The sequence below is a fragment of the Sciurus carolinensis genome, chromosome 2 (genome assembly GCF_902686445.1).
Source record: "Sciurus carolinensis chromosome 2, mSciCar1.2, whole genome shotgun sequence".
Taxonomy (NCBI): domain Eukaryota; kingdom Metazoa; phylum Chordata; class Mammalia; order Rodentia; family Sciuridae; genus Sciurus; species Sciurus carolinensis.
The window spans coordinates 64,123,770-64,132,911 of record NC_062214.1 but is presented as its reverse complement, the minus strand read 5'-3'; the positions used below and the strand labels follow the sequence as shown (position 1 = coordinate 64,132,911).

Sequence of the window (9,142 nt, the reverse complement as noted above, 5' to 3'; positions counted from 1 at the left end):
TTAAGGCAGGTAACATGTGTGACTATCTGGGCAAAACCCACCAGTTTGCTCAGGGTCATCTAGAGAAATGGAGGGGAAGGGTTCAGTCTCCCCAAGCTGCTGGTGTAGGAGAGCTTTGTTTACAGATAGCTTTGTTCCTCAAATGGAAGCCAAAATCCACATCTCTGGAATATCAATCCATCAGATCAAATTCTATTCTTAGAGGCCATACAATTGAATCTTGTCCCTTTATCTTGTGATAGACCTCCAAATACTCAGTCATACTCCTCAATCCACTGCTACTGTTTTACTGGTGAGATTTCCAGTTCCCCATATAACTCAGCAAGTTTTGCTTTCCTGAGTTAGCCTTGGCTTTCCAGAATCTTTTAAGAACCCTCTTGAAATAAATAAAATACACAGAAGTTCTGTGAGCAGCATGGACAGTATCTGTTTGCTACGTCCTGTTATTGGTCTTAAAGAGAGTCCTCCATCAGTGAAGAGTTCTGTACCCCGGAGTCAGACCTCAATCATCTGGGGCTTTTACAGTGGATTTAATGCATTTAAGAATGTCTCATGTTTATCCCCATTAAATTTCATTTTGCTTTGGCTTTTGGTAGCTTTTAGAATCTCTCTCATGTTTTGTTGTTTTACAAATTGGCCAGCTTTTTTGAAAGTAGTTTTTCACAATTGTTGAACTAAATTTTGCAGATGTTGGGTTTCTAGAGTTTCTGGGATCTTCCATGTCACCAGTGTTATGTTGAAAATAGTTGCATATTTATTTCTTCAATCAGCTCATAAGTAATGGTTAATGGAGGGGTCTCTGGAATGGGATTTGCTTGGGTTTAAATGCTGCACTTGACAATGTACAAGTTACATGACCTAGAACTTGTTTATTTATCTGTGCCTCAGTTTCTTCATCTGTAAAATGAAGATAATGTAATTACTACATGTAATTGTTTTAGTGGCTAAATGATGTAACATTTTTGTGGGGTGGGCGAGTACCAGTGATTGAACCCAGAGGCACATAACCACTGAGCCACAACCCCAGACCCTTTTATTTTTTTGTTTTGAGACAGGGTTTCACTAGGTTGCTGAGGCAGAGTTTGAACTTCTGATCCTCCTGCCTCAGCCTCCTGAGCTGCTGGGATTACAGGTGTGCACCACCATGCCTGAATGATTTAATATTTTTAAAGCACTTAAACTATTTTCTGGCATATGGCATGCATTATTTACTACAGAGATTAAATAAATTGAGGCAAGATTCTTAAGGGAGGGGACAATGTTGTTCATATTTGTATCTCTAGAGAGATACAGGGGCATTTGGTGCTAATATAATGAGAATATAGGTGGATGAGCTTCAACAGTGTTCTAAACACTGAATGTAAGCAGACAATATAATTAATACTATAGTTTCTAATGCTGATAGATTTTCAATATTATTATAACAGTGAAATCTTGAAGCCAGGCTCATGCCTGTTATCCCAGGAGTTCAGGAGGCTGAGGCAGGAAGATCTCAAGTGGAGGTCAGCCTAGGCAACTTAGTGAGACCCTGTATCAAAATTTAAAAACAGGGCTGGGGACATAGCTCAGTAGTAGAGCACCCCTGAATTTAATCCCCAGTACTGAAAAACAAAAAAAGAGAGAGAAATCAACCATAAAAAGAAGTCGTGTAGATTCAACGTCTTTCTGGTGGTTATTTTCCTGCTAACCTTTCTGTGTACAATAACATCCATAGTATCTTTATTGAGGCAACTCTACCATGCCTTCATTTAGCAGGGAAGACCAGAAAAATCATACACCCAAGTCCAATCTAAACTCGGAAGGGGAGAATCATGTTGATTAGTTCGTATTTTTTCCAGGCTGAGAGGAGATGACATGTATTTTTATCATGAAAAGGAGCTGTTCAGGAATGCTAGTGTTTCTTAGATATTAATTTCATGTAAAACTTTTGTAGATCTCCAGGTCAGAGGCAGACTCATTCAATAATATATGCTAAGAAGGAGATATTTTAAAACTTCATCCATTATGTGGAATAGGAGCCATGAAGCTGCTGACGTCAGAGTGGGTCTTGATTTATGTGCATAGCAACCTAAAGGCTCCCCTTGGTTCAGCTTCAGTGTGTCAAATCAAGTTCTCATCAGGTTGAAAATTTAAATCTTTCAGAGATACCTTTCTGCAGGCAAACTCTTTGAACCCCAGTCCATGCTAATTTAAACATGTTGAGTATTTTCTTCCTTCTGAATTAGTACAGTCACAAGCTCGAAGAATAAAATTCAACACTATTTTCTCCTTTGTGTGTGTTCAATAGGTACCCCAAGCAATTACCTACTGTGAGATGTGGGAGGAACCATTCTACAGGAGCATGGGCCACTGGTAACATGATATGTGGTTGTTGTGTGTGTAATGTGCTAATACTTTTGACAGCAACCATCTGAAAGGGGTGTAGCAAGTCATTTGAAATTTGTACACAGACTGCCCTATCCATTACACATTGCCCATATCATACCAATAATCTCCCAAGGCAGAGATGCTGTTACACTCATTGGGCCACAGGCTGCCGTGTGGATATGCACACAACTCCCACTGACTGTGCCACCGTGACACTTCAATGGGAGTTGTCAGCAGCATAAATTTAGCCCTGTACAGTCGCAACCACAGCGGGCTCAGCTAAACAGAGACCTGGCTGTGTGTTAAAAAGACTAAGAAAGAACAAAAAAGCTGCCAGTTTTCATAAGAAATCTTATCCCCAGAGGATTAAGAACTGTAGCCTGATACTCACCACACTCTTTATCCTTGTCCCACAACCTGCGGATCCCAGACTGGGACTTGGAAGCAGCGAACAGAGTGGGCATTAAAAAGAAAGATCTGCTACGGGGCATCAAACTGTGCTTTGCATACAACCTTATTATGTGAGGGGGAAAATTCCCCATAGAGGATCTTTAGAACATTTATTTATCAAAATTTAAAGGAACACCTTGGAACTGAACCCTTTTTTGAATATAGAAAATTTAAAACACATAAAACAGGGGCACAGAGGTGCTCAGCTTTTCAAAGTCACTCATCTATTCAATTTGAATCCCACAGTGTTATGGGTGTTCTAATATATAATACATGTGTTGTCATACTAACACAATCACGGTTATGATAGACCTTTTTTAGTGTTTTTCAGCATGTTTTCTAATGTAACTCTTTGGAGGTCCTTTTTGGGCCACTGGAACATCCCCAAATAATATCTTCTAAGTGACCATATGTCACTAACCTCAATCCCTGGTTGCAGTAAACCTCAGGAGTTAATCCTTTGTACTCTGGGTCCCAGTCCTTGCTGTTATAAACAGTGAATTCCATTTATTCATAATCAGTGGCCGTAGTAGTTTTGCAAGCAGAACCTGGGTTTGAATCTCTACTTTGTGCTACGATAACTGTGTGTCTTGGGAGTGTTGTGTAACATCTGTAAACCCTGTTGTCCCCATCAGTATCTTGAAGTTGACAAAAACTTCTTCATAGTGATGTTGTGAGGACAACATCAGAAGCAAATTGTAGAAGCATTTAGCATAACATGTACACTCCAACAAATGACTGCATGCCACTCCTACGATGTGTGGTACTTAGTAGGCACTCAATAAAAGCTTCCTTATTTTTTTTTCCCTACCATTAACTAGCAAGTTAATGCTCATGCAAACCTATGTATGTAAAGAAAAACACTGCTCTTAAGAGTAACTTAATGAAATATTATCTCCTCATGAATAAGAGATGACCACACATTTAATAGAACACATTTAAAGCTATACTCTTCCTTTGATTTTTGGTAGAGAACAAATAGGAATTATCTATTCAAAAGGAAAAAGACAAAGTAAAGAGTAAGCAGGGAACCAGATTAGTTATATTCAATCAGGTCTGATTAATGGCTATTCCCAGTGGCCATTTTAGCTGAGTTTAGAATCCCTGCCTTTCTGACTGTTGTGGGCAGTGGTTTTGGTGTCCATGAAGAAATCGAATGTGGGACTGGGGATGTAGCTCAATGGTGCAGCACTTGCCCTAGCATGTGTGAGACTCTAACTTCCATACCCACAACCAAAAGAAAAAATAAAGTTGAATGTAAAATTAATTCAAAGTTCACATAGACTTTCTCTCTCAGTTTGGCAAAGACCAAAAGTTAGGTGCAATTCTTTAAATGCTATGAAACTAGCAAATTTCATGATGATGAATTTACATATACATAATTATCTTAATTCAGACTTGTAATTTCATTATTTTTTTTCAACAGTGCACAATATGAGGACCCCAGTTTGAAGTCAGATTAATCATGAATTAAAAAATTGCATTACTACAAAAGATTTCCACTCATTCTAAAAAAGGTAGTCTAGGTCACATTCAAAAACTAATGTGTTCTTGAATATGAAAGTGTAATAGATTAATTTGAAAGGTATGAATAATTCAACATGCAATCATGTGTTACTTTTTACATATTTTCCCACATTAAAATGTTGCTTTATCATTGTTAAGTAAATGCCCATTGGTACATATAACTGAGTTACATATTTGGAACTCAAGTTTGGAGATCCAATGTGTGGTTTTTTTTTTTTTTTTTTTTTTTTAGAAGACTGAACTAAAGTTTAATAAAATTGAAAGAGCACATGTAGTTTGTGTGTGTGTGTATGTATATATGTTTGCCAGGAGTGGACTATTTTCAGGTCACAAAGTAATCTTCCTTGGTTTGAAGTTGCAGTTAAAAAATGTTGGAAGTAAAAAAATGACAACAATAAAAAATTGAACAGAATTCGTACAAAATGCAGGGACTTTGAAGATTGCATCTGAGCATTTGGTGATGGCAATGTAACCACTTCTGTATGTGTAATAAAATAAACAATAGAACAAGGCTTACTCCAAATACAACTTCAGGTGGTAAATCAAGTTCTAAATGGAAAATAAAATTGATGTACATATATCAAATTATATGTGTATCCAGGTAACTCTTATACATGTATGCAGGTATAAGACTCTGCATGTGATGAACTCTTTAAGTTCTTTTTGTTTTATCAAAGATAATATAAAAATAGTAAAATTCAAATCTGCCTTCTGCCTTCTAACCTCATGTCTTTCTGTGTAGACCTGGCCTCTCATGTTCTGCTAAATTTGTGGTTAGTGAATCTTGTCTAATCTAACTAAAATTCTTTTTAAAAACAAGGTACCCCCCTGCCCATCCACATTTTGCCTCAATTTTGCTTATCCCTCCAGTCTCCCATGCCTGTCAGATCATAGCATTGCCTCAGCTGCATCGAATTGATTTAGGACACTAAACATTTCCTCAAAAATTAAATTCCCCATGAAAACTTAGCAGGACCAATAATGGCATCAAAAAAGAGTTATGGGAAAAGTGCCAGAAGTTGTGTTAAAATGAAGGTTGATTCCTTTATATCAGGGAGGAGGGGAAAAGGGTCAGACAGAGAAGTGAAAGGAAAAGCAGGGCAGGAGGAGAGGCATGAAGGAGAGGAGGGACCGAAATTAGAACAAGAGGCTATGTTTATTAATAACCTTACTGACCCACAGGCCCCTGACACAAAATACATTAAGGATTCTTGGGACACTGTGGTCTGTCACTCACAGGAGGAGCAAATAAAATGGTGTTGGAAGCTGCAAACTTTCCGAGAACAGATGAAAAAGGAGAGGGGAAAAAAAAATGCCAGAATAAGGTGAAGGTTTAGACTCACAAGCTGAAGAGGTCTGGTGGCCTGGGCTCTCCTTTCGTCCCTTATAGCATCCTTTCCAGGCAGTTTGTCTTCCATTGACACACTTTTAACAAACTAGGATTTAAAAGCACAAGAGAATATTTTTATTTTCTTGGTTGTGAAAGGATATACATCCATGGCAGAACATAAGGAAATTATGGAAAAACATGATGAAGTGAATAGAAATTGCCTCTGAGCCTTACTGGTGGAGTGTAATTGTTGCTAATACTTTGAAACACATTTTAAAATCTTTTTCCTCTACTTTTTTTAAATACGCATATATTTGTTTGTTTGAAAAGGAGGAGTAGGTTTCTGATGTGTGGTCCACTGTTTTGAAAACTACTTTTCCCATTTGACAAGACAGAATTGATGATTTGCTCAAATTCTTAAAACTAATCTAAAACATGATTTTTATGTCACCAGTGATTCATTTAACCTCTTGTTAGATCACTATGTCTTTTGTAAAACCTTTGTGTGCATTTTGATTTCCTCTGGCTAAAATTATAAGTGAAAATCCTGGATCAAAACCTTTTTAATTTATCAATTTATTTATTTTTGGATACCTTTTGTAGGGTTGCCCTCCCAAGTATTGATGCCAATTTACATTGCTATTTGCACTGAATGAGAATGCTGATTTCAGGAAATATTAACTTTTTCCAAAATAAGGAATGAACCTTAGTGGCCTATTGACTGTGATTTTTTTTTTTTTTTTTTTTTTTTGGTTATTTGTGACATTCCCTTCACATTTTCTATTGGTCTTGTTTTGTGTATATGTAGTGTGTGTGCTTGTTTTTACTTTTATTTACTTAAGTTTGCCTCATGGTTCTATGGGGGTATTACCTGTTTTTCCACTAAATTATAAAAGTTTTCTTTATCTTAATTTTATTAACCCTTTCGCCATGATATGCTGCAAACATTTTATGTTTCATCATTTGTCATTTGGTTTTTAGTTGTTAATGCATTAAAATATGTTTATGAATTTAAGTACAAGATATTTTCTTTTATTCTTCCTACCTTTGCTTTTATGTTTAAAAAGTCTTTGCATATACCTGCATGAGATCAGTATTACAACCTATATTTTCTACTAGTGTTTTTGTGGCTCCTTTTAGTTTTAAAAGTATTTAAATCTCTCATTTCTCTGGAATTCTTTTTAGTCCATGTGCTAAAAATCTATTTAATGAAATCTCTTTTTATTGTATATTTGTATGTTATTGGATCCTTTTCGAGTTTTTATGTTTTACTTCATTATCTTTTTGTCTTCATCTCTTTTCCCCAAGTCCTTCTTTATAATTATAATTTAAGGAAATGTTTTCATAATCAGTAATGCAAGTTTTTCCTCATTCACATTAGTTATCTGGGTTATGTATCCCTGATTGTTATTTAAAAAGTCATCAAATTCCAAAACATTCATTAATGGGTGGAGATTTGAGGTCTTTTAATATTGAGTTTTCTCATGTAGAAATAAACTATTGCTTCTCATTTAATTTTTTGTATGACCTTCTGTAAAGTTAGTTTCTTCAGGTGATTTCTCACTATAGTCTTCATTTTATTCTGTGCTATTGGGTGTGCAATTTTCCTGTTACACTCTATGACAGTTTACTGACCAATTTATTTATACATTTTTGTTTCCTATTTGCTATTTGACTGATTTCCTATTCAAACAATTTTGACACTTTGGTTATTATTTTTACTTATAAATTTATGCATTCTTTTCAGTGGTAGGTATCAAACTCAGGGCTTTGCTCATGCTAAGTAAGTGCACTGCCACTGAGCAATTTGATTCTAGATATAGGCAGATAAGATTTGATTTTAGATACAGGCAGATAAGATTATTATTTGCAAATAATGATCTTTCTAGCCCCTTGCCAAAATTATATAATTTCTTTTTTTCTGTCTTATTGCAAAAGATGAGAACTTCCAAATCACTTAAGATATTCATCATTAGGAATGCTTCCTACATTTCAGTATTAAGTATGAAGGTCTGAATACATTGTATTTTTGATGAGCTCTGACTTTCATACATGTTTCTAGATTTAACTTTCAGCCTCCTTTCCTGAATTTCTTTTTCTTTTTTTTTTTGCTGAGCCTGTTGTGTGTCTCTCCCATCCTTCTGCCAAATCCTGAATAAGTCTTACTGTCATTTACTCAAGAGTGTTCACTCTGCGCAGACATCCCCTGCTTATACCCACTGATTCTTCTTTTGAAGTCTAAACACCCTTTGTTTACCGATAGTAGAACTCTCCTTTAATTCTCAAACATGTTAAAAACATGAACTGTTCTTGTTTTATTTTAATAAATCATATACAACTCATCAGACTATTTTCTGCCAACTTAAAAGTTAGTGTCTTGCCTAAGATTTTTTATTTTCCCATTTTAAGGAAATGCTAAAGTATTTTCTCACATAAAAATTATCATTTCATTTGAATTTGCTGACTTTTTGCCAGTGAGAAGTAAAAATAACCTGGGATTTTGCATATGCCTTGCAAAAAGGATTGGTTCCTTGGGTTAAAACAATTTGTGAAAAGAGACCGAAGGGAAAAATTAGCAACAGTTAGCAATAGTGCTGGGGTTGTGTAAGAGATATAGATTGATGAGTACTTTTGGGATAGGCCAGGCCTAATAAGGGTAAATCCTTGGAGATGTCATTGTATCACCCTGACACTCCATGTCTTCACCTCTAAATTGCAAGATAATGCAAAAATTAGAGACAACTTCTATAAAACATTTAATTAGACATCTATCACATTTAAGTCACCTGGTAGGTTCTACGTATGGGAAACTATTGAATCTATTTGGTTTGAAGGTAGGTGTATGTGCCATGCTTTAGATAACAAATGGAAAGCAAAGATACTCTCTATCATGACTTTCTACATAGAGCTAATCCCAAGCATACTCAAAAAGTTGCAGATTTAGTCAACAGCATGTGCTTTACTTGGGGTGTGGTTAAAGGGCTCCCAACTTCTGCCCAAGAGTGGGAACTCTGTCTTCTTTTCTCTCCTCTGGTGTGGTCTTGTTCTTGACTGCCCAGTTTCCTTGGACCCTGCCTCCTGTCCCATGCTAAATGGAGCAAGCCATGTTAAGGTTGAGATTATGTCTTCCTCTGAGGGAGACATTTGATAATGCAATAAATTGAATTGTTGTAGCCATGTGTGCCTGCATTTAAGAAACTTATAGCACTCCTTAGTTTTTCCAACTTGTTAGCCTAGGAAGCACTCCTATTACTACCAAACTTCAGTGTTAAGGAATCAGAATGAGAATTTTCTTCTATCATTCCAAAAAGGAAGATAGAGATCTGTATTTTTTTTTAATGTGGTGGGAGGTATCTGCTTTATTATTGTTTAAAATCAATTATCCTTTACTTCATATTTTTTTCCTGTTGTTTATTTTATCTGTCCTGCTTTCCCAGAGGGGTAGAATTAAGGCCCCCATTTGGTTTT

General features: G+C 36.0%; 1 long non-coding RNA gene across 8 annotated transcripts in view; it reads left to right on the top strand.

Annotated features, from left to right (window-relative positions):
* Window positions 1–2,285: 2,285 nt before the first annotated feature.
* Window positions 2,286–9,142, top strand: part of LOC124971000 (uncharacterized) — a 79,494-nt gene continuing 72,637 nt past the window's right edge. For all 8 annotated transcript variants that reach the window (XR_007106265.1, XR_007106262.1, XR_007106261.1 and 5 more), the window contains exon 1: window positions 2,286–2,352. This is a non-coding gene — a long non-coding RNA (uncharacterized LOC124971000). The remainder of the gene's footprint in view (window positions 2,353–9,142) is intronic.